Source organism: Bidens hawaiensis, unplaced genomic scaffold, assembly GCF_021521415.1.
Source record: "Bidens hawaiensis isolate Kalapana, Puna unplaced genomic scaffold, B.hawaiensis_p1.1 tig00005445_1, whole genome shotgun sequence".
Taxonomy (NCBI): Eukaryota; Viridiplantae; Streptophyta; class Magnoliopsida; order Asterales; family Asteraceae; genus Bidens; species Bidens hawaiensis.
Genome location: NW_027491346.1, coordinates 294,696 through 319,121, shown reverse-complemented (window position 1 = coordinate 319,121; position 24,426 = coordinate 294,696). Strand labels below are relative to the sequence as shown.

At 38.7% G+C, this 24,426-nt stretch overlaps 1 pseudogene; it reads left to right on the top strand.

Moving 5' to 3' along the window:
• The first annotated feature begins 18,530 nt into the window (after positions 1 to 18,530).
• LOC143629663 (F-box/LRR-repeat protein 14-like) lies at positions 18,531 to 24,160 on the top strand (annotated as a pseudogene).
• The last annotated feature ends 266 nt before the right edge of the window (positions 24,161 to 24,426 follow it).

Below are 24,426 nucleotides of genomic sequence, written 5' to 3'. Positions count from 1 at the left end.
ACATGTTTTGTTTTCAAAGAAATCGAGAAGGACTCTATTCTATGGCATCGTAGAATGGGTCACATTCATGTTCGAAAGATGAACTATTTGATGGCAAATGACTTAGTGAAGGGTGTTTCGTTGAAGAACTTTAAGTTATCTGATCACTGCATTGCATGAAAGAAGGGCAGGCAGAAAAAGAAGTCACGTCCTTCTAAGTTATTAAATTCCATAGATACTCCTCTTGAACGACTTCATATGGATCTTTTTGGTCCGGTGAATCATGCGAGTATTTCTGGAGATTGGTATTGTCTTGTTGTCACCGATGATTATTCAAGATACTCATGGGTGTTATTTATGAGTTCAAAGGATCAAATACCGGTTTTGGTACAAAACCTTATTACTAAGATCGAATCACTATACAAGCACAAGGTGAGGAGAATTCGAAGTGATAATGGTACTGAATTCAAAAACACTGTATTAGATTTCTTTTGCATTCAAAAAGGAATTCACCGAGAATATAGTGCACCTTATGTACCACAACAAAACAGTGTTGCTGAAAGGAAGAATAGAACCTTGATTGAAGCTGCAAGAACTATGCTTGCTGATTCTAAGCTTCCCGTCCAATTCTGGAATAAGGCAGTGAATACAACTTGTTATACGCTTAATCGGGTTTTAACTGTTAAACGAGTCAAGAAGACAAGTTACGAGATTTTAAACAATCGAAAGCCTAACTTAAAGTATTTGGAACCGTTTGGGTGTCCTTGTACGATGCTGAAGAAGGATGTGAGTAAGATTGAAGAAAAGGCCATTGAAGGATATTTCTTGGGGTATGCGTCTCCGAAGAAACGTGTATTTAATGTCACTTCTGGTTGTGTTGAGGAATGGTATCATGTGTACTGTCAAACGTACACCACACCTCATTAAGGGAAAGGTCCCGACTGGATGTTTGATTATGATGGCTTATTTAATTCATTTACTCCATCAACTGAGAATATAGATGAAGACCTGGTTCGAGCATACTTTGAAGATCATTTGGCCATTCCAAGATTTTCAAATTCCAATGATGTTGAAGCTCAACCTGATGCTCCAACTAAAGATCGATGTGATGCTTCTCCAGCTGCTTTCGATAATGTATCTACTTCTTCTGATGACAATCAAGCTGATGATCCGGTTATTAAACTTGACAGTGATGTTTCATCTCCTTGGTGAACATTACACTAACTTATTTGATAATGTTGTTGTTCCTAAGAATCCTATCTTCGGATTCATAATTATCATCCACAGGAAAACATCATTGGAGAACTTGATGTGGGCATTCAAACACGTCATCAAGTTGCTTCGTCAAGTGAGAATAACGTAATGTGTGCTTATGAAGATTTACATTCCTCTGGAATTGTAAATGTTGCTAAATTCACTTTCTTTCTATCCCAAGTTGAGCCAATGACACCTTGTATGGCACTTCAAGATCCTTCTTGGGTAGAAGCCATGCAAAAAGAATTACAACAATTTGCACGTTTGGGTGTTTGGGATTTAATCGACAAACCCGCTAGAGTCAAGAAAGCGATTCCGACTAAGTGGGTATTTAAATGTAAGAAAGACGATCGAGGGGTGATCGTGAGGAACAAGGCACGTTTAGTGGTGCAAGGTTTTCATAAGTAAGAAGGCATTGATTACACAAAAGTATATGCTCCAGTTGCAAGATTAGAGTCGATTCGAATCTTTCTAGCATATGTTGCTTATAAAAATATCAAGGTCTATCAAATGGATGTTAAAAGTGCTTTTCTCAATGGTGAACTACACGAGGAAGTGTTTGTCCTACAGCCTCCTGGTTTTGAAGATCCTGTTTATCCGGACCGAGTTTACCGATTGAACAAGGCCCCGTATGGTCTACATCAAGCCCCGAGAGCTTGGTATGGCACGCTCGCCGACCATCTAACTGATAACGGCTTCAAGCGAGGGACTATCGACTGCACTTTATTTCATAAGACTTTTGGTGATGATCTTCTTCTAGTTCAGATTTATGTCGATGACATTATCTTTGGATCTACAAAAGACACGTTGTGTAAGGAGTTCGAGAAGTCCATGCAAACGAAGTTTGAGATGAGCTCGGTGGTAGAGATGAATTTCTTTTTAGGGTTGCAAGTTCACCAGTCTGCAGACGGAATCTTATTCACCAGACCAAGTATGTGAACGATGTCTTGAGCCGATTCAAGATATCTACCGGAAAAATCCCTTCAACTCCTCTCCCCGTGGGTTACAATTTATCACCAGATGAATTGGAGGATATAGTTGATCCTACCCTCTATCGTGCAATGACCGGATCTTTAATGTATCTAACGGCTTCTCGCACTGACATTATGTTTTCTGTTTGTCTTTGTGCTAGGTTTCAAGGAAGTCCCGAGTGACTCACCTAGCTACGGTTAAGCAAATTCTTCAGTATGTGAGGGGAAATCCAGCCATCGAGTTGTGGTACCCCAAGGACGATAACTTTGAGCTTACTGCCTTTTCAGACTCAGACTATAGAGGTTGCAAGATAAACTTCAAATCAACCACGGCAGGGTGTCAATTTTTAGGAAACCGGCTTGTTTCCTGGCAATGTAAGAAGCAGACAATGGTCTCCACTTCAACCGCTGAAGCTGAGTATGTTGCAGCTTCAAGTTACTGTTCCCAGGTTTTGTGGATACAACATCTTCGTGACTACAGTTTGAAGTTTTTTTACTACTCCTATCTTGATTGATAATTCTGCTGCCATATCTATCACAAAGAATCCCGTACAACATTCTAAAACAAAACATATCGAAATTCGATATCATTTTATACGGGATTGCTTTGAGAAGAAATTAATCGACCTTGAGGAAGTACGTACTGACTTTCATAAAGCCGATCTATTTACCAAAGCCTTTGATAAAACTCGTTTTCAATTTCTGCTTGGTTTAAATGGATTGAAGACCCTTGCTGATATCCTGAAACAAGGATGACTATCTTTCTTTTCTGTTACTTTTATTTTGGTTTTTGGTTTTTAAAGGGTGAAAAATAGAAAATACAAAAAGATTGTGCTTTCAGTTTGTATAGATAAAACCCAAAAAACATTAAAAATTTTAAAATTCAAAAACATTGAAAAATTCTAAAATACAAAATTATTGTGTTTTAGTGTTCTTAATGTTTTCTTTAAAAATATTTTGAAAACCAAAAACAATTTAAAATCAGAAAATAAAAAAAAAATAATTTGTGTTTTCAGTTTATACAGAAAAATCCGAAAAATTCAAAAAGATTGTGAAGTTATTTTTGTTTATAAGAAAATTTTGAAAAAGACAAAAAGATTGTGTTTTTATGTATGTATAGAGAAAAACCAAAAAGATTTTTGCATACGTTCGCTGAAAAGTATGTCAATTACCCAAATTTGAAGGACATGTACTTGTATATGTTCAGTCCTAACATTTACTTATAAATGATCGGGATAGCCATTTACCTGATAATGGAAGGTAGTTGGGGCGTTCGCTATGCTTTTTTACTTTATTTTCTCGCTGAAAATTATGTCAGTTTATTTAAGTTTGTGAAGCATGATTGCATGTTTTGGCCCTATTATTCACATGTGAATTGATAGGTTAGCCATTTATTTATAGACTTAATGTTACTGGGGCTATTAAATTTATCTTCATTTTGTTTTATGCTCCTCAAAATTTTGAGTTTTTGAAGCAAAAAGAGAAAATGATAGTACATTGATTGTTTTGACCCCATATCCAGCAAGAAGTAAGCTTAAAAGACTGAGTGCTTAATTGCATTGGTGCATTGGTAGGTCTTAAAACAAACAAGTAGAGTAAAGTATGTGATATAAACATAAAGAAACGCCAAATTGAAAGAGTTGTTAGTCTCTAGCAAAAATCTCGGTGAGGATGGCAGAAATGTAATAACCTGTCATACTCAAGCCTTATAATTGTTTGATCACACAAAAATAAAATAAAACAAATAACAAGCGTTGAGGTTCTGGACACTGAGAGTCTTTATGCGGCTTAATCATCTGGGTATTCATATGCATGAATATTTTATTCGCTTTTAGAGCAAACCCAAAGTCATTAAACTTGATCACTGTTGTACTTCGTACAATTTCTAAATTACTGACTTGATCAAAATCCATTGTTAGTCATACATTGCTCCTCCCTTGCGCGCGTCTCAATACCATTAAGAAACGGACCCCAAGGGATACAATGTATGTAAGCCGACAAATGGACTCGTGCATATTCACTCATGGTAAAAGGAAAGCAATGCATTGCTCATAAACTTCTATAAAAAAATTAAATTTTGATCAACAATATAATGGTTTATGTCAAGTTGGGGTGATATGGAAAAATCAAATTAAGCTTGAACCGAGATTAGAGGGTGATAGTTTATGATATTTTGTGCTTTAATTGAACCGTTAATCATATCACAAATACGCTTGAAAGTTTGTTATTAGATTTAAGTGGACAACAATACTAATGACCGACTTAACGCCAATCACAATATCACTGAAATATAAAGTTGTGATGGAAGGGCAATTTGGTCAATATGATTCTCTGCTCAAACTCGACAAAAATCCAAAAATATGTACTGCTTGAAAATCATACAAAAACACAAAAATATTTTACTATTTTCCTTTTTCAATTTTCGGATAATTTTCTGGTAAATATTTCTGTAACGATTCCGGCAAATCCAGGTATACCCTAGCCGGTATATACTATTTACGTGTCATTTAATATTGATTATATGAGTTATAGTACGTTTATACGAGTATATATGATTCATAGTACGAATCATACTCGATTATATAGTGAATCGTATTGGAATTACACTTAACCAATGAACGGTTATTGAAACCCGAACGAATCGGGAATTACCTTATAGACAAAATGTATAATGTTTAGTGATGTTTACGAAGTATTAAAGCTTCGGGATAAGTGAATTATAGCACAGAAAAAGAATGGTAAGTTTAATGGTACGTTAGTACGTTAAACGAGACCTTTAACATCAAACCAAGCAAGAGACGATCGATCAAACCGAAAAAGATGCACAATGACCGACAATATGATGTTTTAAGTCAATAAATGTCATGGTTTAAGTTTTTAAAGTTTTTAAGTCGGTTTTATGTAAATTTTATTTTAACCCGAAAAACGACCATTTTAGACTCGTTTTAAGCCGAATTACGAGTTTAAACGAGAAACGAACTGAACCAGATTATCCACAACATTATCCGGATTGCGTAATCCGAATGTGTGGCCTAGAATGGATGTGTGGGCCCCACCCCACACATAACCTTGGACCGATCGGTCCCTTTTACACATACACACACTTTACATTTTCTTTTTCCAAAACATCTAACTCCAAATTCTCTCAACACTCATCCATCTTCATCCAAGTTCTTGATCTCCAACCAAGATTTACAAGGTATATCACATGTTTTGATGCTTGAATCTTGTTTCTAACTTCATGATCTTGAGAAAAGGAGGTTTCAAATGTAAAAATGGGTGAAAACCCGGGTTGAAACCGATTCTCGCACGATCTAGTGATGTATACAAGTTATACAAAGGATCTTGATCCAAGTGATGAGTTAAAAGAGTTTAGAATGAAATTTTATGGTTGAAATCTTGTAAAATGAGTTTCTATATGAAAGACGGGTGAAAACCCGAGATGAAACCGACTCTTGCATGATCAAGAGATGTATACAAGTTATACAAGGGATCTTGGTCCAAGAAATGAGTAAAAAGAGTCGAGAACGGATTTTTACGGTTAAAACCTTTGTTTTTATATCAAAACCGACACTATGAAAGAAATGGTTTGATTGTTGGTGTAACTTGCTTGGTATAGTGTTATTGTGCTTGTAAGTGTTGTATCTAGTGGCTAGCAAAGGCTAGAAACCAAGATCTTTGCGATCTAACGCTAGAAAACACAAGATAGTTCGGTTTTCGTGTGATTTAGTGATTTTGGACAGATTATAGTGTGCTTAGAGTCGGGTCACGAAATTTCACAGAGATGATCTACACATGAAAATATGAGATCTGTGAATTTTTGGATAAAGGATGAATATTTGGTGAATTTAATGCTCGGTTTTGGCCAAAAATGGTGAAAAATAGCTAAACTTGATGAAAAATTCTAGAAAATTTAGGATAAGCTTTTTATAACATATAAAAGTCACACACAAAATTTGAGCTCAGTTGGAGAAGTCTAAGGGGGCTTTTCGGTAAAACGAGTTCTAGGGCTTTCTAGCTCGGTTTTTGTGAAAATGGCTTGAAAATGAGTTTTGGGTTCTGGAAAAAATTCCAGGGAGCTATGAGGATGGCAGGGATCATCCCGGAAAAATTTGGGATTTTTCTAAAGTCTTTTGGTATTTTTGACATATTTAGTGTTTTAACGATGATTAAAAATAAATAAATAAATGTAAATATAAAAATTAAATCTGGAAAATTTTGTAAAATTTCTTACTGTCAAAATAAGTGTTGTGTAAAATTTCAAGACCCGAGACTAAACGGGTAATTATTTGTGCTAAAAAGAACATAAAAACAAATTTTTAAAGCTTAAAACGTGTAAACCGGCAAAACTCGCATAAGCGAGCTGACTGGTATATAAAAACCTAAAAATGGACCATTTTCATAATACTAAGTAAATTAAATAAAAGTAAATCATCCGAAAATAATTCGGATGATTTGGGTAATTTTACCCGATTTTACTGTTTCCGGCACCTAAATGACGGAAACGGGCCCCGCGGCCAAACGGGGTATCCAAACCGAGCTCTAATTTCATCACTTTAACTAAAATAACAGTCAAACACCATTTTTGGGTCGGTTGTGAACAAACTCATTTTTGAAACTAAAAACGGATAACCGTGCTAGGCACGCAAATCAAGGAAAACATAAAAATGATAATTTTGACCGTCAGACTCTAAGTAATGTCACAATCTGGGTCCTTAGAAGTGTCACGGGGTTAACATTGTCCCCGGATCGAGTACAGTACTGGGCTAACAATGTCCCCAGATGTACCGATTGACACGTTTTTAATTTATGGGAATTATATAGTAACGACTAGATATTATATTACAGATCCAGGCTTATAGCAGTTCATTGTATCACGTCCCGACTCACAGAAAGGTGAGTTTTCACGAGCCCCTTTTTACTGAACTGTTTTAAATATTTTCCCGGGGCGGAAAGCATGTCTTTATTAAAGTATTTAAGTACATACCGATCGTATGGAAACACTTGTATATTTATATATATATGGTTTGATGCACAGAATATATAAACTGTTTATCGTGTGGAATTGTTCTGGGGTAACATAGTTCCCAGAGGTTATTATTGTTCTGGGGTAACATAGTTCCCAGAGGTTATTATTGTTCTGGGGTAACATAGTTCCCAGAGGTTATTATTGTTCTGGGGTAACGTAGTTCCCAGGAGATTAATGGAAATGTTCTGGGGTAACATAGTTCCCAGCATAATTACATTACTAATAAATGATTATTAAAATGATCTGTCACTGTTTATTTAAATTAGTGAAACTCACCAACTATTCGTAGTTGACCCGTTTTCTTTACATGTTTTCTAGGTATGCCCAAGTTGGAATGATTGATATGTGCTTAATGATCTATGTTACTTGTTGGAAGCTTGCTGATCTATATTTTGTAATGAATATATTAATGTCTTATCGGTAAATCATGTGTGTAACACCTAGACAGTAACGAACTCGCATCAATGTAATATGATATAAATTAACGTAGTGGTATTTTCTTTATAAGCAATGCTGTTGATATCAGATGTGTCTGTTGCATCCCGTGTACGTTTCCGCTGCGGTTACGGGGTGTTACAGAACTTGGTATCAGAGCCATTGGTTATAAAGAATTAGGAAGTCTTTAAAAGATACCTAAAATATAACCAGTAGCTCAAGTATTATAGGATCTGAATATCAACTAATAATTTATTGTGATGAGATCGGGATGAACTTGGATGGACAAGTGGGTTATTATGGTCCGGAACATAATAAAGACTTGTCTGCACGAGGGAATTCAGGGAAAGTCACGGGGGACTTTAATAGGTAAAATTAGCAACATATGTGCAAATATGTGATAATATTGTTATGTGGTCAAGTTGTATAAGTAAGTGCATATTAATTTGATTATGATTTACACTATGGGAAGAACTATATGTTTGTTAACTTGTGTGCAGGTAATATGTCAAGAACCCCCAGTGTGTCAATCGAGGAGGACCCGGAGGAGGTCAGCTCCGGGGACTCCGGGAGCCCTCTTGTAGCATCCAGCACCGAGCCTTCCGAGGATAGCTTTAGGAATTCCGGCCAGTCCTCCTCAGCTAGGATGGCCAGATCCCCGACCCCACCCGCACCACAGGTCGCTCCTGCACCCCCTGGATTCGGACCCCGCCTCACGGCGCGGATCAGTATTCCACCGGTCCGACCTATCTCGCCCCCACCCAGACCTGCTACTCGTAGGGGCGAGTCCTCCAGCTCTCGTCCCGAACCTGCGACTCTACCGGTGTGGGGTCTCCCGAGACAAGAACGGGATGCTGCGGCCTGGCTCCGAACGCTCACCGAACAGGTGAACGAGCACTCCGCCGCCTTGACGGTGGGAGTCCAAAGGAGAATGTACTTGGGTGATTGCATACTGGATCATCAGTATGCAATCGCCCAGCTGAAGAGGGAGTGCTCATACTCCCAATGGATGCTTGACCGGATGGAGAGTCGGGTTCGGGTTATGATGGCGGTGTTAGTGGTGTTGGTGGCGATGTTGGTGGGGTTGGTTTACCACCATGTTTAGTTGTTTTGGGTTGGGGATAGACAGGGACCATTTTTTTGATACTCTGTGTAAGTAGTTAGTGGTGATACTAACATGGAGTGAATCTTGTTTAGTTATAATACAACCACTGGCCCCTAGGGTGGGTCTCTGGGGCATATCATTATAGATACTTTTGGGTATCATTCAAGCACTGACCCCTTTACGGGTTATGTCGAGATGATGCCGACATAGGGCCCTTGTATTAAAACTTAGTTGTGTAATGTTGACTGGAAAGTATGTAAACTGATGTTTGTGTAATATGTATCAATGTTTACTAATGAATGAAATATGTATTGTGTTTTATGATTTGAGATGGTATTGATTATATGTATTTTCTTGATGTTGTGTAGAATGGCACCGAAACGATCAACGAAAATATCGGAAGTAGATGTGAGCCGTTTGATTGCTCAACAGTTGGAGGCGGCGATACCGGATATAGTATCGCGCATCGCCGCCAGTATTAACAACTCGACCAATCCAACCCCTCCGAGCAATCAAACGCCCATAAATAATGACGGGGAACAAAATGTTAATCCTCCAAGGAATGATAACACGATTTCGAGTAATGACGCACCGCCTAGGGTGGTCGTTACAGACAGTAATGGCCCTATACCTACGGTAGAGACGAACCGTACTGAACCGATTCGTGCATCCTGGGGATGTTCGATCAAGGACTTTATGTTGTGCAAGCCATTAGAGTTTAGCGGGTCTGAAGGACCGAATGGGTTAGTTAAATGGATAGAGAAAATAGAATCAGTGGTGAATATCAGCAACTGTCCCGAGGATTGTGTCGTTAAGTACGCCACTTGTACATTCACAGACCATGCCTTGACATGGTGGAACACCATAGTACAGACTCGAGGTCAGGCGGCGACAAACCACATGACCTGGACAGAGCTTAAGGCTCTGGTGTTGGAACATTTCTGCCCAAAGAATGAATTGCAGAAACTGGAAAATGAGTTGTGGAATCTGGAGATGAAGGGGGCGGACCACTTGGGTTATACCAACCGGTTTAATGAACTGTCACGACTAGTACCGTGGTTGGTCACCCCAGAGACGAAGAGGGTGGAACGTTATATTTGGGGACTTACTCCAGTAGTGAGGAGTATAGTTAACGCGGGGGGACACCAGACGTATGAAAGTGTAGTGACACAGGCTGGCATTGTCACGTATGATTTCTTGCGGAGCGGATCACTAAAGGTGACAGGAGAATCCGCTGGGGGAAAACGGGGTACACATGACCATAGGATCCAGGAAAGGCAGCAAAGCAAACGAGCTAGGCCCGCTGCCCAGAGCTATGCCATGACTAGTTCGGGCGGAAGGCAAGAACCGCAGAAGGGAACGTTTCCTAAGTGCGGGAAATGTGGTTACCACCATGGTGGCGCGTGCAAAGAGGTGGTGTGCCACCGGTGTGGCAGGATTGGACACTACGCACCAAATTGTAAGACAAATCTGAACAACCTGAACCGACAACCGCAACCTATCCGTGCGCAGCCATTTAGGACCCAACCGGCCCGACAGCAAAACCCGCAAGGAAACCAAATGGTGACCACTAGCCGTGCTTGCTACGAATGCGGCAGCACGGATCACTTCAAAAGGAACTGCCCGAAACTGAACCAGGGAGGAAACGGGAGACAACTCACGGGTCAGGCATCGTCGTCCAATCCGGCGCGAGGCCGAGCATTCGTGATGGGGGCAAACGAGGCACGCCAGGACCCCAGCGTAGTGACAGGTACCTTCCTCGTCTCTGATCATTACGCTTCTGTATTATTTGATACCGGCGCCGATAGAAGTTTTGTCTCCGTTAGATTCCTTTCGATAGCAAACCTTCCTATTGGTGAAACCATAGAACCTTACACCGTAGAAGTCGCTAACGGTAAAACCATGATAGTTAATCGGATAGTTCGGAATTGCCCTTTTATTCTGAACGAACAATCCTTTCTGATTGACTTGTTACCGGTAGAATTGGGTAGTTTTGACGTGATAGTGGGAATGGATTAGCTAGCACGTAACAGGGTAGAAATAAACTGTGAAAAGAAAATCGTCAAGATCCGAGTGTCGGATGAGGAGGAGGTATTAGTGCAAGGAGAAAAATCCGGCACCATGATACCATTTATATCCCATCTCAAGGTGTTAAAATATATACGTCAGGGATGTGTGGCGTATCTAGCAAGCCTGACGGCCACTGATTCCGAGGAAAAACGGGTGGACGATATTCCCGTGGTACGCGAATTTCCACAAGCTTTCCCAGAGGAACTTCCTGGATTACCGCCGACCCGACAGGTCGAATTCAGAATCGATCTGTTACCTCAAGCTGGCCCTGTTGCTAAGGCGCCCTACCGACTTGCACCATCCGAGATGCAAGAATTATCCAACCAGTTGCAGGAATTGTTGGATAAAGGATTTATACGTCCCAGTTATTCCCCGTGGGTGCACCTGTACTATTCGTGAAAAAGAAGGACGGGAGCCTTAGAATGTGCATTGATTACAGGGAATTGAACAAGTTGACAATCAAAAATAGGTATCCCCTCCCCCGAATCGAAGATCTGTTCGACCAACTACAAGGTGCGAGGTACTTCTCAAAAATAGATCTTAGATCGGGATACCATCAGGTTAGAATCCAGGAGGAGGATATCCCAAAAACCGCATTCCGGACTCGTTACGGCCATTACGAGTTCTTAGTTATGCCTTTTGGGCTAACAAATGCGCCAGCGGTGTTCATGGATCTCATGAATCGAGTCTGTAAACCCTACCTCGATAAATTCGTCATCGTGTTTATTGACGATATTTTGATTTACTCAAAGAGTAAAGAAGAGCACGAGCAACACTTGAGATTAATTTTAGAGCTTCTAAATCAGGAGAAGTTGTTTGCGAAATTTTCCAAGTGTAACTTCTGGTTACAAGAAGTGCAATTCCTTGGACACGTTATAAACCATCAAGGAATACACGTTGATCCAAGTAAGGTTGAAGCAGTTAAGAGTTGGCAAGCGCCTAAATCGACAAAGGAAATCCGCCAATTCTTAGGCTTAGCTGGATATTATCGTCGATTTATAGAGAACTTTTCCAGCATTGCCCAACCTTTAACCCTTCTGACCCAAAAAGATCGAAAGTATGAATGGGGTGAAAAGCAGGAAACGGCGTTTCAAACGCTAAAACAAAGATTGTGCCAAGCGCCGATCTTAAGTCTCCCCGACGGAGACGATGGTTTTGTCGTGTATTGTGACGCATCCCGGAGAGGGTTAGGATGCGTGTTGATGCAAAATAATAAGGTCATAGCCTATGCTTCTCGACAGTTAAAAATACACGAAAAAAATTACACTACTCATGACTTAGAACTGGGAGCAGTTATCTTCGCACTTAAAATCTGGAGACATTATCTCTACGGTACAAAGTGCACCATCTTCACCGATCATAAAAGTTTGCAACACATATTCGATCAGAAAGAACTGAATATGAGACAACGAAGATGGGTCGAATTATTAAGCGACTATGACTGTGACATCCGTTATCACCCCGGCAAGGCTAACGTCGTAGCCGATGCCTTGAGTAGGAAGGATCGGGTTAAGCCATTGCGAGTGCGAGCGCTGGGGATGATAGTCCAGTCGAACCTTTCGGATTTGATTCGAGTCGCTCAACGTGAGGCGTTGAAAGAGGAACAATTGGAAAAAGAGGGACTTTACGGTAACGAGAAGAATTTCGAACAGCGCGTGGACGAAATTCTCTATTTCAAAAATCGGATTTGAATCCCGACCCTCCATGACCTTCGTGAATTAATCATGGACGAAGCGCATAAGTCGAAATATTCCATACATCCGGGATCAGATAAAATGTACAAGGATGTGAAAGAATTTTACTGGTGGCCAGGTATGAAAAAGGATATAGCCACATACGTCGGCAAGTGTACGACGTGTGCGAGAGTTAAGGCGGAGCACCAGAAACCCTCGGGAATGTTACAACAACCGGAAATTCCCGAATGGAAATGGGAGCAAATCACGATGGATTTCGTGACACACCTCCCTAAGACGTCCCGAGGACATGATGCAATTTGGGTAGTCGTGGATCGATTAACCAAATCGGCACATTTTATCCCGATTAGAAATAATTATAACACTGAGAGACTTGCGCAGATTTATATAAATGAAATTGTGTCTCGTCATGGGATACCCATCTCAATCATCTCTGATCGGGATAGCCATTTCACCTCCAAGCTTTGGCAAGCTGTGCAAGAAGCGCTGGGAATGCGTATTAATTTAAGCACAGCATACCACCCTCAGACCGACGGTCAGTCTGAGAGGACCATTCAAACCCTGGAGGATTTGCTTCGTGCATGCGTACTGGATTTTAAGGGAAATTGGGATCAACTTCTCCCACTCGTTGAATTTTCCTATAATAACAGTTACCATAGCAGTATAAAGGCAGCACCTTATGAAGCATTGTATGGACGGAAGTGCCGATCACCACTTTGCTGGTCTGAAGTGGGTGACTCGCAGGTCATTAGATCGGATCTGGTCCAGGAGACGACCAGCAAGATTCTTGAAATAAAGAACAACCTGAAAGCCGCGCGGGATCGGCAGAAGAGTTATGCCGATACCCGTCGAAAACCGTTGTCATTTGAGAAGGGGGAAAGGGTATATTTGAAAGTATCACCCTGGAAAGGAGTGGTCAGATTTGGAAAGGCGGGGAAGCTGGCCCCTAGATACATTGGACCATTCAGCATCACTGCAAAAATCGGTCCGGTAGCGTACCGATTAGAACTGCCTGAGGAACTAAGTGCAGTTCATAACGTGTTTCATGTGTCAAATTTGAAAAGATGTCTGGCGGATGAGACATCGGTGTTACCCTTAGAGGGTGTTCAAATAAATGATAAGCTCAACTTCGTAGAGGAGCCCATTGAAATAGTGGACGGTAAGATCAAACAACTTAGACACAATAAGATCTCGTTGGTCAAAGTTAGATGGAATTCACAACGAGGCCCAAAATTTACTTGGGAACGAAAGGATGAATTTCGGAAGAAATACCCCCACCTATTTCCTCGAAAGGAAGTAGTTGACGTGTAAAATTTCGAGGACGAAATTTTTATAACGGGGGGAGAATGTAACGATTCCGGCAAATCCAGGTATACCCTAGCCGGTATATACTATTTACGTGTCATTTAATATTGATTATATGAGTTATAGTACGTTTATACGAGTATATATGATTCATAGTACGAATCATACTCGATTATATAGTGAATCGTATTGGAATTACACTTAACCAATGAACGGTTATTGAAACCCGAACGAATCGGGAATTACCTTATAGACAAAATGTATAATGTTTAGTGATGTTTACGAAGTATTAAAGCTTCGGGATAAGTGAATTATGGCACAGAAAAAGAATGGTAAGTTTAATGGTACGTTAGTACGTTAAACGAGACCTTTAACATCAAACCAAGCAAGAGACGATCGATCAAACCGAAAAAGATGCACAATGACCGACAATATGATGTTTTAAGTCAATAAATGTCATGGTTTAAGTTTTTAAAGTTTTTAAGTCGGTTTTATGTAAATTTTATTTTAACCCGAAAAACGACCATTTTAGACTCGTTTTAAGCCGAATTACGAGTTTAAACGAGAAACGAACTGAACCAGATTATCCACAACATTATCCGGATTGCGTAATCCGAATGTGTGGCCTAGAATGGATGTGTGGGCCCCACCCCACACATAACCTTGGACCGATCGGTCCCTTTTACACATACACACACTTTACATTTTCTTTTTTCAAAACATCCAACTCCAAATTCTCTCAACACTCATCCATCTTCATCCAAGTTCTTGATCTCCAACCAAGATTTACAAGGTATATCACATGTTTTGATGCTTGAATCTTGTTTCTAACTTCATGATCTTGAGAAAAGGAGGTTTCAAATGTAAAAATGGGTGAAAACCCGGGTTGAAACCGATTCTCGCTCGATCTAGTGATGTATACAAGTTATACAAAGGATCTTGATCCAAGTGATGAGTTAAAAGAGTTTAGAATGAAATTTTATGGTTGAAATCTTGTAAAATGAGTTTCTATGTGAAAGACGGGTGAAAACCCGAGATAAAACCGACTCTTGCATGATCAAGAGATGTATACAAGTTATACAAGGGATCTTGGTCCAAGAAATGAGTAAAAAGAGTCGAGAACGGATTTTTACGGTTAAAACCTTTGTTTTTATATCAAAACCGACACTATGAAAGAAATGGTTTGATTGTTGGTGTAACTTGCTTGGTATAGTGTTATTGTGCTTGTAAGTGTTGTATCTAGTGGCTAGCAAAGGCTAGAAACCAAGATCTTTGCGATCTAACGCTAGAAAACACAAGATAGTTCGGTTTTCGTGTGATTTAGTGATTTTGGACAGATTGTAGTGTGCTTAGAGTCGGGTCACGAAATTTCACAGAGATGATCTACACATGAAAATATGAGATCTGTGAATTTTTGGATAAAGGATGAATATTTGGTGAATTTAATGCTCGGTTTTGGCCAAAAATGGTGAAAAATAGCTAAACTTGATGAAAAATTCTAGAAAATTTAGGATAAGCTTTTTATAACATATAAAAGTCACACACAAAATTTGAGCTCAGTTGGAGAAGTCTAAGGGGGCTTTTCGGTAAAACGAGTTCTAGGGCTTTCTAGCTCGGTTTTTGTGAAAATGGCTTGAAAAATGAGTTTTGGGTTCTGGAAAAAATTCCAGGGAGCTATGAGGATGGCAGGGATCATCCCGGAAAAATTTGGGATTTTTCTAAAGTCTTTTGGTATTTTTGACATATTTAGTGTTTTAACGATGATTAAAAATAAATAAATAAATGTAAATATAAAAATTAAATCTGGAAAATTTTTGTAAAATTTCTTACTGTCAAAATAAGTGTTGTGTAAAATTTCAAGACCCGAGACTAAACGGGTAATTATTTGTGCTAAAAAGAACATAAAAACAAATTTTTAAAGCTTAAAACGTGTAAACCGGCAAAACTCGCATAAGCGAGCTGACTGGTATATAAAAACCTAAAAATGGACCATTTTCATAATACTAAGTAAATTAATTAAAAGTAAATCATCCGAAAATAATTCGGATGATTTGGGTAATTTTACCTGATTTTACTGTTTCCGGCAACTAAATGACGGAAACGGGCCCCGCGGCCAAACGGGGTATCCAAACCGAGCTCTAATTTCATCACTTTAACTAAAATAACAGTCAAACACCATTTTTGGGTCGGTTGTGAACAAACTCATTTTTGAAACTAAAAACGGATAACCGTGCTAGGCACGCAAATCAAGGAAAACATAAAAATGATAATTTTGACCGTCGGACTCTAAGTAATGTCACAATCTGGGTCCTTAGAAGTGTCACGGGGTTAACATTGTCCCCGGATCGAGTACAGTACTGGGCTAACAATGTCCCCAGATGTACCGATTGACACGTATTTAATTTATGGGAATTATATAGTAACGACTAGATATTATATTACAGATCCAGGCTTATAGCAGTTCATTGTATCACGTCCCGACTCACAGAAAGGTGAGTTTTCACGAGCCCCTTTTTACTGAACTGTTTTAAATATTTTCCCGGGGCGGAAAGCATGTCTTTATTAAAGTATTTAAGTACATACCGATCGTATGGAAACACTTGTATATTTATATATATATGGTTTGATGCACAGAATATATAAACTGTTTATCGTGTGGAATTGTTCTGGGGTAACATAGTTCCCAGAGGTTATTATTGTTCTGGGGTAACATAGTTTCCAGAGGTTATTATTGTTCTGGGGTAACATAGTTCCCAGAGGTTATTATTGTTCTGGGGTAACATAGTTCCCAGAGGTTATTATTGTTCTGGGGTAACATAGTTCCCAGAGGTTATTATTGTTCTGGGGTACGTAGTTCCCAGGAGATTAATGGAAATGTTCTGGGGTAACATAATTCCCAGCATAATTACATTACTAATAAATGATTATTAAAATGATCTTTCAGTGTTTATTTAAATTAGTGAAACTCACCAACTATTCGTAGTTGACCCGTTTTCTTTACATGTTTTCTAGGTATGCCCAAGTTGGAATGATTGATATGTGCTTAATGATCTGTGTTACTTGTTGGAAGCTTGCTGATCTATATTTTGTAATGAATATATTAATGTCTTATCGGTAAATCATGTGTGTAACACCTAGACAGTAACGAACTCGCATCAATGTAATATGATATAAATTAATGTAGTGGTATTTTCTTTATAAGCAATGCTGTTGATATCAGATGTGTCTGTTGCATCCCGTGTACGTTTCCGCTGCGGTTACGGGGTGTTACAATTTCTTTTTAACAAATATTTCAAAATATCAAAAATATTTTGTTTTCTGGTTTACATATTATTTAAATTTTTTTAAGTTATTCGATCGTTACGGACATGAAACCGTGCACTAATTGATTATTTATTTTTTATATATAAGTTTCAAAACGTGAAACGATTTAAAGTATTCGATTATCGGGATAAAGGTCCTCGGTAATTCATTTGATTTAAATTAAAATTTAAATTAAAAATTTGAATTATTTAATTCTTTAATATTTAATTCATTTATTTGTGTATTCATTTAATTTAAATTAATGGTAATTTGTTAAGTATGAATAACGAATTAGGTTATTGTTAACGAATTACATCCTAATTTGTTACCCTAATTCGCATCCGCACTCTGTAACGAATGACACTTATTTCGTTATACATATTTAATGAACTTGACACGAATTAAGACTAATCCGTTAATCTTATGTTTCAAAATTAATGAATTGAGTCTAGTTCGCTATGCCATGTATTAATTTAATTAACAAATTAGATGATTCATTAGTTCAAATTTCAAACGAATCTGTTGTTTCGTACATTGGGAATCGTGAAATGTCAGATATATAGGACGGCGTGCATACGAACCGCCTTTCCTATTCATCATCTTCTTCTTCCTTTAGTACTGTTACTCTGCATAAATTTACACTGAATTTTCAACCTTCGTTTTTCTTTGATTTGAGTATACCATTGTGTTTCTAAGGTATAGATGATCACATCTTTGTAGTTTTCGTCAAAATCATACAGTTTGGATAGGGTAATTATAGTAATTTGTTACCATGGGTTCGAGGTTTATATAAACCTTTATCGGTGTGCTTAATCCTATGTTAAATAATCCCATTTTGATGTCGTTGTAATCGGAATGGATTTCCGAGATCCATGGTGATCTTTGATCATATATTGATTGATGATTGCTGGGTTAATAATTAACTTTGACTATCGGGTTTTATGCTTCGTTTAAAACCCTAATTTAAAGAACTTATATCAAGTTTTGGACTACCAAATTGATACCATGTTAATCGCAATGAGTTTCCGAGATCCTTGTGGTCATTTGTTCGGATATGCATCGATGATTATGGGGGTAATTGATATCAGATTTGCGTTTTTGACTCTTTAGTGTTCTTGGTAATTTTGACCTTGGTCATTTGTTCGGATATGCATCGACGAATGGCCATAACAGCTTAATCTTTATTTTAAAATTAATAAAGTTTATATATAAAATGCTGATTTGTTCCTTATATAAGTATTACTATTTATAATTCTCACTATTCTTCCGGTTTATTTATACAGTTCAATAGCTGATAGCGTAGCTCAAGATCCTCCTGTTGAGGCACCACAAGATCAACAAGCTCAGGATGCTGCTTTGCTTCCGTATGACAAACAGCATAACATATGTGCCTTGTTGATACGAATTTTCCTGATGAGGATGTTTTTGGAGCTATGCTGGCATTTATTCGTCGCTCTCGTATTCACTACGCTGAAATTGCTAATCCTAACGTTAGGTTCAGCATTGTTCGACAATTTTGGAACACTGCTCAATATGTGGAGACAGAGAAACATATTGCAGCTGAGGATAATAGTAGACCGGTTTTCGTCTCAGTTGAAACCGTTCGCAGGGTGCTACGATTTGACGATATGATTGATGATTCAAGAGAATATCAGAAAGACTTAATCAAAGGATTATTTGGACGCTTATTTTATTCTGGTGATCTCGATGTGTCTATGTATAACAAGGCATACTTGTGTCCCCAATACAAGTATTTACTTCATGTTCTCATACATTTCCTTGGTGGACGAAAGGCTGGGTTTGATGAATGCCGCATCATGCTACAATCAGCATTTGTTGCGTTTGTATTGAATAAGCCGTACAATTTCTCGGAAATGATCTTTGATCATCTTACAGAAAATTGTATTCCTAGGAAACGATGAGTTAAGTTCTTGATGTATCCACGTTTCATCCAACTGTTTGTTCAAGATGCAATCCGAGATTTGGTGATCGATCTAAATGATGTGAACGGTGAGTTTAATTTGGATAACATGAAGGTGGACACCATGCGAAGGATGAAACAGTACCGTCAAGATCCTCCTCCTAGATTCAAAAGATTGATTGGTCATCTAACTAATCCGGATTATGTATGTCCTGAAAATGAGCACTGGATCCATGATGATTCAGATTCCGAGCGTGAGGAAGGACCAGGTGGGAATGATGATGGTGATGATGGTGGAAATGATGATGGACATGGTGGTGATGGTGGAGCTGGTAACGTTACTGGTAATGATCCTACTTTACAACCTGCTGAGGTTGAAGCTGCCTTAGCTGGTGCTATAGCAGCTCATCACAAAAGAAAAGGAAAGGAATTAATTAAAGAAGGATCTTCGAAGCGTCGAGTGTCGGCTGGGGCTTGCATCTCGTTTGGAGTTCAATCTCTAAGGTCGTCCACACCTCAACGTCTGGCGGTGCCGCTAACTACTAGCACCTCGGAACTTACATTGACGACTACGCGCTTACCTCATACCCTAGGCTTGGTATGATTCCCCAATCGATTTTATCTCCTATACCAAGGCCTACGACTGCTACATCAGTGGTTTCCCCAACACCAATGATGATGCCTCCACCAGATACGTCATTTCTGAGGCTAAGTCACCCTCTGGGTCCAGTGTAGCCAGTTCCTCCTTCTTTTAATGCTTTGCCCCAAGATCAGTAGATGGGTATGGTATTGAGTCTACTACATTTGTATGAAAATCAAATGTCTGCTGATCGTATGACTCAAGAACGTATGATGGAAAACCAGAGGAAGATGCTATGTTATGTGTCTTTCTGTCAAAAGGAAACAAAGGCCCTCTATGAGATTGTTGAGTCTCAGAGGGTGAAACTAAAAGAACAAGAAGATCTCATCTTGCAACTTACATAAAAGGATGATGAATTAAAGAAACTCAATAACGATGACGAAGATCCAAATGAGTCGAGTGCGGGAGGAAGTGAGACACAACAAGCTCATGGCTTGTCCTCTGGTACGGGTACAAGTGCTGCTGATGATTCAAGCAAGAAGATTATCACTTATAAAGATTATATGGCTGCCAAACCGATTGAGATGATCGAGGCTGATACTGTTATTATTATTGATGGTGAGGGGATGATTAGAAGCATGGTCAATGCTGATGAGATTGTTGTGGGGCAGTTCGTTAAAAAAATCACTAAACGAGAGCAGATTGTTATCTTGCTTGGTCTGAATGATGAAGAATTAACCGTGTTAGAAGCTGAGGAGGACATTGAGGTAATACATGTTGATGAGATCTTAAATGATGCGAATGTTGAGATGAGTACGGGTTCTATTTATGAGAATGAGGAAGTTGAGGTTGAGGATGTGACTACTGAGGAATACCCTGATCTGTTCCAACATACCAATGTTGATCAGGGTGCTCCAATATTCACTGAAGAAATTGTCAAAGAAGCAGAAGATCATTTGGAAAAGACTGCCAAGGGAAAGAACGTTGATACCAGATTCGACTCAAAGATCGATCCGTCCCTTGCAGATATTCAGAGTTGGTTTGCTCAGCAAGACAAAAGTGCTGGTAAGATTATTAAAGCACATCGGTATGTCGATTATGAATTGAAGGTAGAAGCCATAGCACGCGCCAAACCAAATTAGATGACATCTTTCAAGGCCGTGTCTAAAGTACAAGGTGATATAATTTCTTGGCTTTTGGATTCTGAATTAAAAGTATGTATTATCAAATGGGAGAAGGGCATTCAGTATTATGAAAGAATGTCTGATGTCCTCTCACTACCAAGATGGGATGTACGTAATCTTGCGTATCGTCCATATATTAATCGTGGTAGGAATCACCAAGCAAGTTGGTTTCACCAACACTTGCTGTTTGAGGTGAACAACAGTTTTAAGTTTTTTAAACCACAAATTCCCATCCACAAGCGTATCGATGAGATCGATCCAAGAACAGGTTGGAGAAAGCTGGTTCTTAAGGTAAAGCCGCCGAAGACCATGAAGCGGGTACCTATGAAGATGATGAACCAACACAAGATTTTGATTGAGCTTCATGAAGACTATGATCTGGCAATGCAATTTCAACGCGTTGTTAGGGTGTGTCATGAACATGGGATTCAAAGCTGCAGGGATTGGCAGACAAGACGTGTCAAACAAGTTAAAAGACAAAGAGCTCAAGAAGAGGGGGTGTCTGTTAGTACACGTTTTGCGTCTCGAGTCTTTGTATCTATCGTTAATGTATTTGTCATTTTATTTATGTAATAAACTTTAAGTTATTAATGTAGTTCGCTAAAGTTGTCAGCTAGTTCGCTAAGGATGTTTAGCGAACTAGCCCTTAAGTTAAGTTCACTCCTGATTCGTTAAGGATGTTTAACGAATCAGGGGGTGATTGGTTAAAGTTTATTTCGTTATTTGTAATGTAACGAAGGAGGTATCTGATTTGTTATGAAATGTTAACGAATCAGACTCGTCCTCTATATATAGTGTTGTTATTCCACTGTTTAATTTAAGCATTGAGTTAAAGTTATCAAACCTCCGTCCAATTCGTTCCTCTCAATCTTCATCTTAATATTAATATTATACACCTACATACATACAACTAATATATCATATATACAACATATAATCTAGAGTAATTATGAACTAGATCCTTATTAAAGGTTAATTATACATATACATCTCAGATCTGAGTTCTATGTGTAGGATTAACGAGTTCAAACACTCCTTCAACCTATGGAAATTAAAAGGTCACCGATTTCTCATTCATATCAACTACATTTTTGGAATAATAATTATATTAGTAATTAATACAAATTATTATTTACTTCCAAATAATAAATTTTCAACAGTTATAGTGTCATTTGCCACTACATAGTGAAAATATTTATAGCAGAAACACAAAATACTACGAGCTAACTGACAAATCAAACCTATCAGTTCGAAACCAGGCCTGAAGTTGTTAAACCTTCAAAAGCGGTCACGGTTTCTTCAAAAGCTTTTATGTGTAACTTTTGCAAAAATAAAAACATAATTTGTTTCCTCTTTTATTGTTTATAAGCTCACCAAAATCCGTTGTATATTTCAAATAAGTTCACCAAGATAACATATCACTACACCCACTGTCGGAGCTAGAACTTTTTTTCCTATGAGTTCGGGATTTTTTGGTGCTCGATTTTTTCTGTCGCCAAATTTTCGGACCCGGATGGGTCGGATCAGGTCAGTCAGATAGAATGTTAACTAGTTATTATTGGTCCGTTTATGAATAATTTCATAAAGTGATTGATGTATTCAAACCTCGTTGCCACCCCCGGATGGCTGACGATCAAGCAGACCTTGGATGAAGTCCTTGCACGCCTTTGGGTCGTTCATCCACTCATTTTGACTCGACCATTGTGGCTGGTCTTTCTTTGAACCAAAGAACGGGTCAGGGTTCGGTGAATCACTTGACGCTTCAGGTACTTTCTTATCTTTTTTAGCAGTCGAGTCATCTGCAGCCTTCTCTGATGGACCACCTATTTTAACCGGTATGTCATTCTGTATCTATCGTATGAAATGTTACTTTATACTCATTGTAAGAGTGACGATGCAACGGGTCGAATTGACCAACAATATCTTTTGAACCCATTTTTATTTGATACTTTTTAAATAAACCATGCCTTAAATATATTAATTGTTAATGGGACACTTCTTGGGGGAATTCAAATCCATTTGACTCATTGTCAATTAAGCTAAATTATTTGTTCAACCGATTCGAAATGAAACATAGCCCAAAGTGGCAAATTTAGGAAAGAAAAAAGAAAGAACACAGAGAAATTAATATATACCTTAAACCACAATAGTTCCCGTTGCATTTGTAAAGCAACTCCTGACACATCCTCAAATCGATTTTGTTTTGCACTTTACGACCTGGGTCTTTCCATACTCTCCAACATATGCCCGTTTTTGACCGACCTCACTTTAAGCTATTGCACTTTCATAACCGATGCGGGCCATAGCTTCTTAGCCTCATGCGCCAAACTTTAATCTTTAAAACTAAACTTCACCCCAAGAATCACGGGTTCCGGATTATTTTCCATCGTTTTTGGCTGCAAAGACTTGAAAAAAATCCATTATTTGCGTTGTTTAAACATTAGCAACCTCGAGTGTCTTGGAAGGCAAGAAAGGCTTCAAGATCTTTGCATCAAGAATTGTCGGGGTATTAGAGATGGTTCCCTCGTTAAAATCGGGCCCACTTGGTGAAACGCAAAACGTTTGCAAATTAAAGTTGACTCAAACTACAGGCACACGAATCTTTATGACCGGTTGGCTGTTGACTAGTGGCAAAACCAGTGTGTCATCTTTAACCAACTGCATGATCAGCTCGGGAAGAGAACTCGCTTGTACATTAGACAAATGCAATAACATGGAAAAGTTCATTTAGACATGTGCATAGGTGCACGAGACTGTGAAATCATCGGGCTTGCCCAAAACTCGAAAAACCTGCGGGCCATATTAATACGAGTCCCATTGGATTTCTCACTTCCACTTTTAATGGACAACCCGTTAAGACTCACGGACGAGAGTTTAAAATCATTGGCTAAAAACTGCACAAAACTCGAGTCAGTTTCACTGTCTTTCTCAGATGGTGAATTTCCTTTGTTATCTTCGTTTTCTTTGGACGAGATTTTAAGTTTAGTTAAAACATGCCCGGTGAAAACCTTATTTATTGATCGTGTTTATTCGTTTAATAATATTGGAATTGAAGCTCTTTGTGGTTCTGACCATCTTGAAACTTTGGAACTTATAAGGTGCCAAGAGATAAGTGATGAAGGGTTGGACTTTGTGGCCCGTTACCCATGGCTGCGTGTGCTGCGGTTGACCAAGTGTCTTGGTGTCATTGATGATGGGCTCAAGCCACTTATTGGTTCAGGCAAACTTGAATAGCTTGTTGTGAACGATTGTCCTCAAGTGTCGTTGAGGGGTGTGAAGGGTGCTGCTAAATCTGTGTCTCATAAGTTAGATCTGTCATGGATGTATTAAATGTATTAAGTTGGTGTAAATTTAAATTTTGTGCAACTTTGTTTAAGGTATGACAGCGAATTGTCAATTGTGAAACGCGACCGCTACTTGGTCAGTTTTTGGCTTCTTGTTCAATCATCAGTTATCTATTTTGGGCTTCAAGAAAAGGGGTAGTAGATTCTTGATTTAGTTCATTTTCAAATTATGTTGATTTTGCTGATTGGATATAAAAAAGTTATATATGTTTGGTTTCTGACTTTTGCAGAACTGTAAGAGTAGAAAATGAG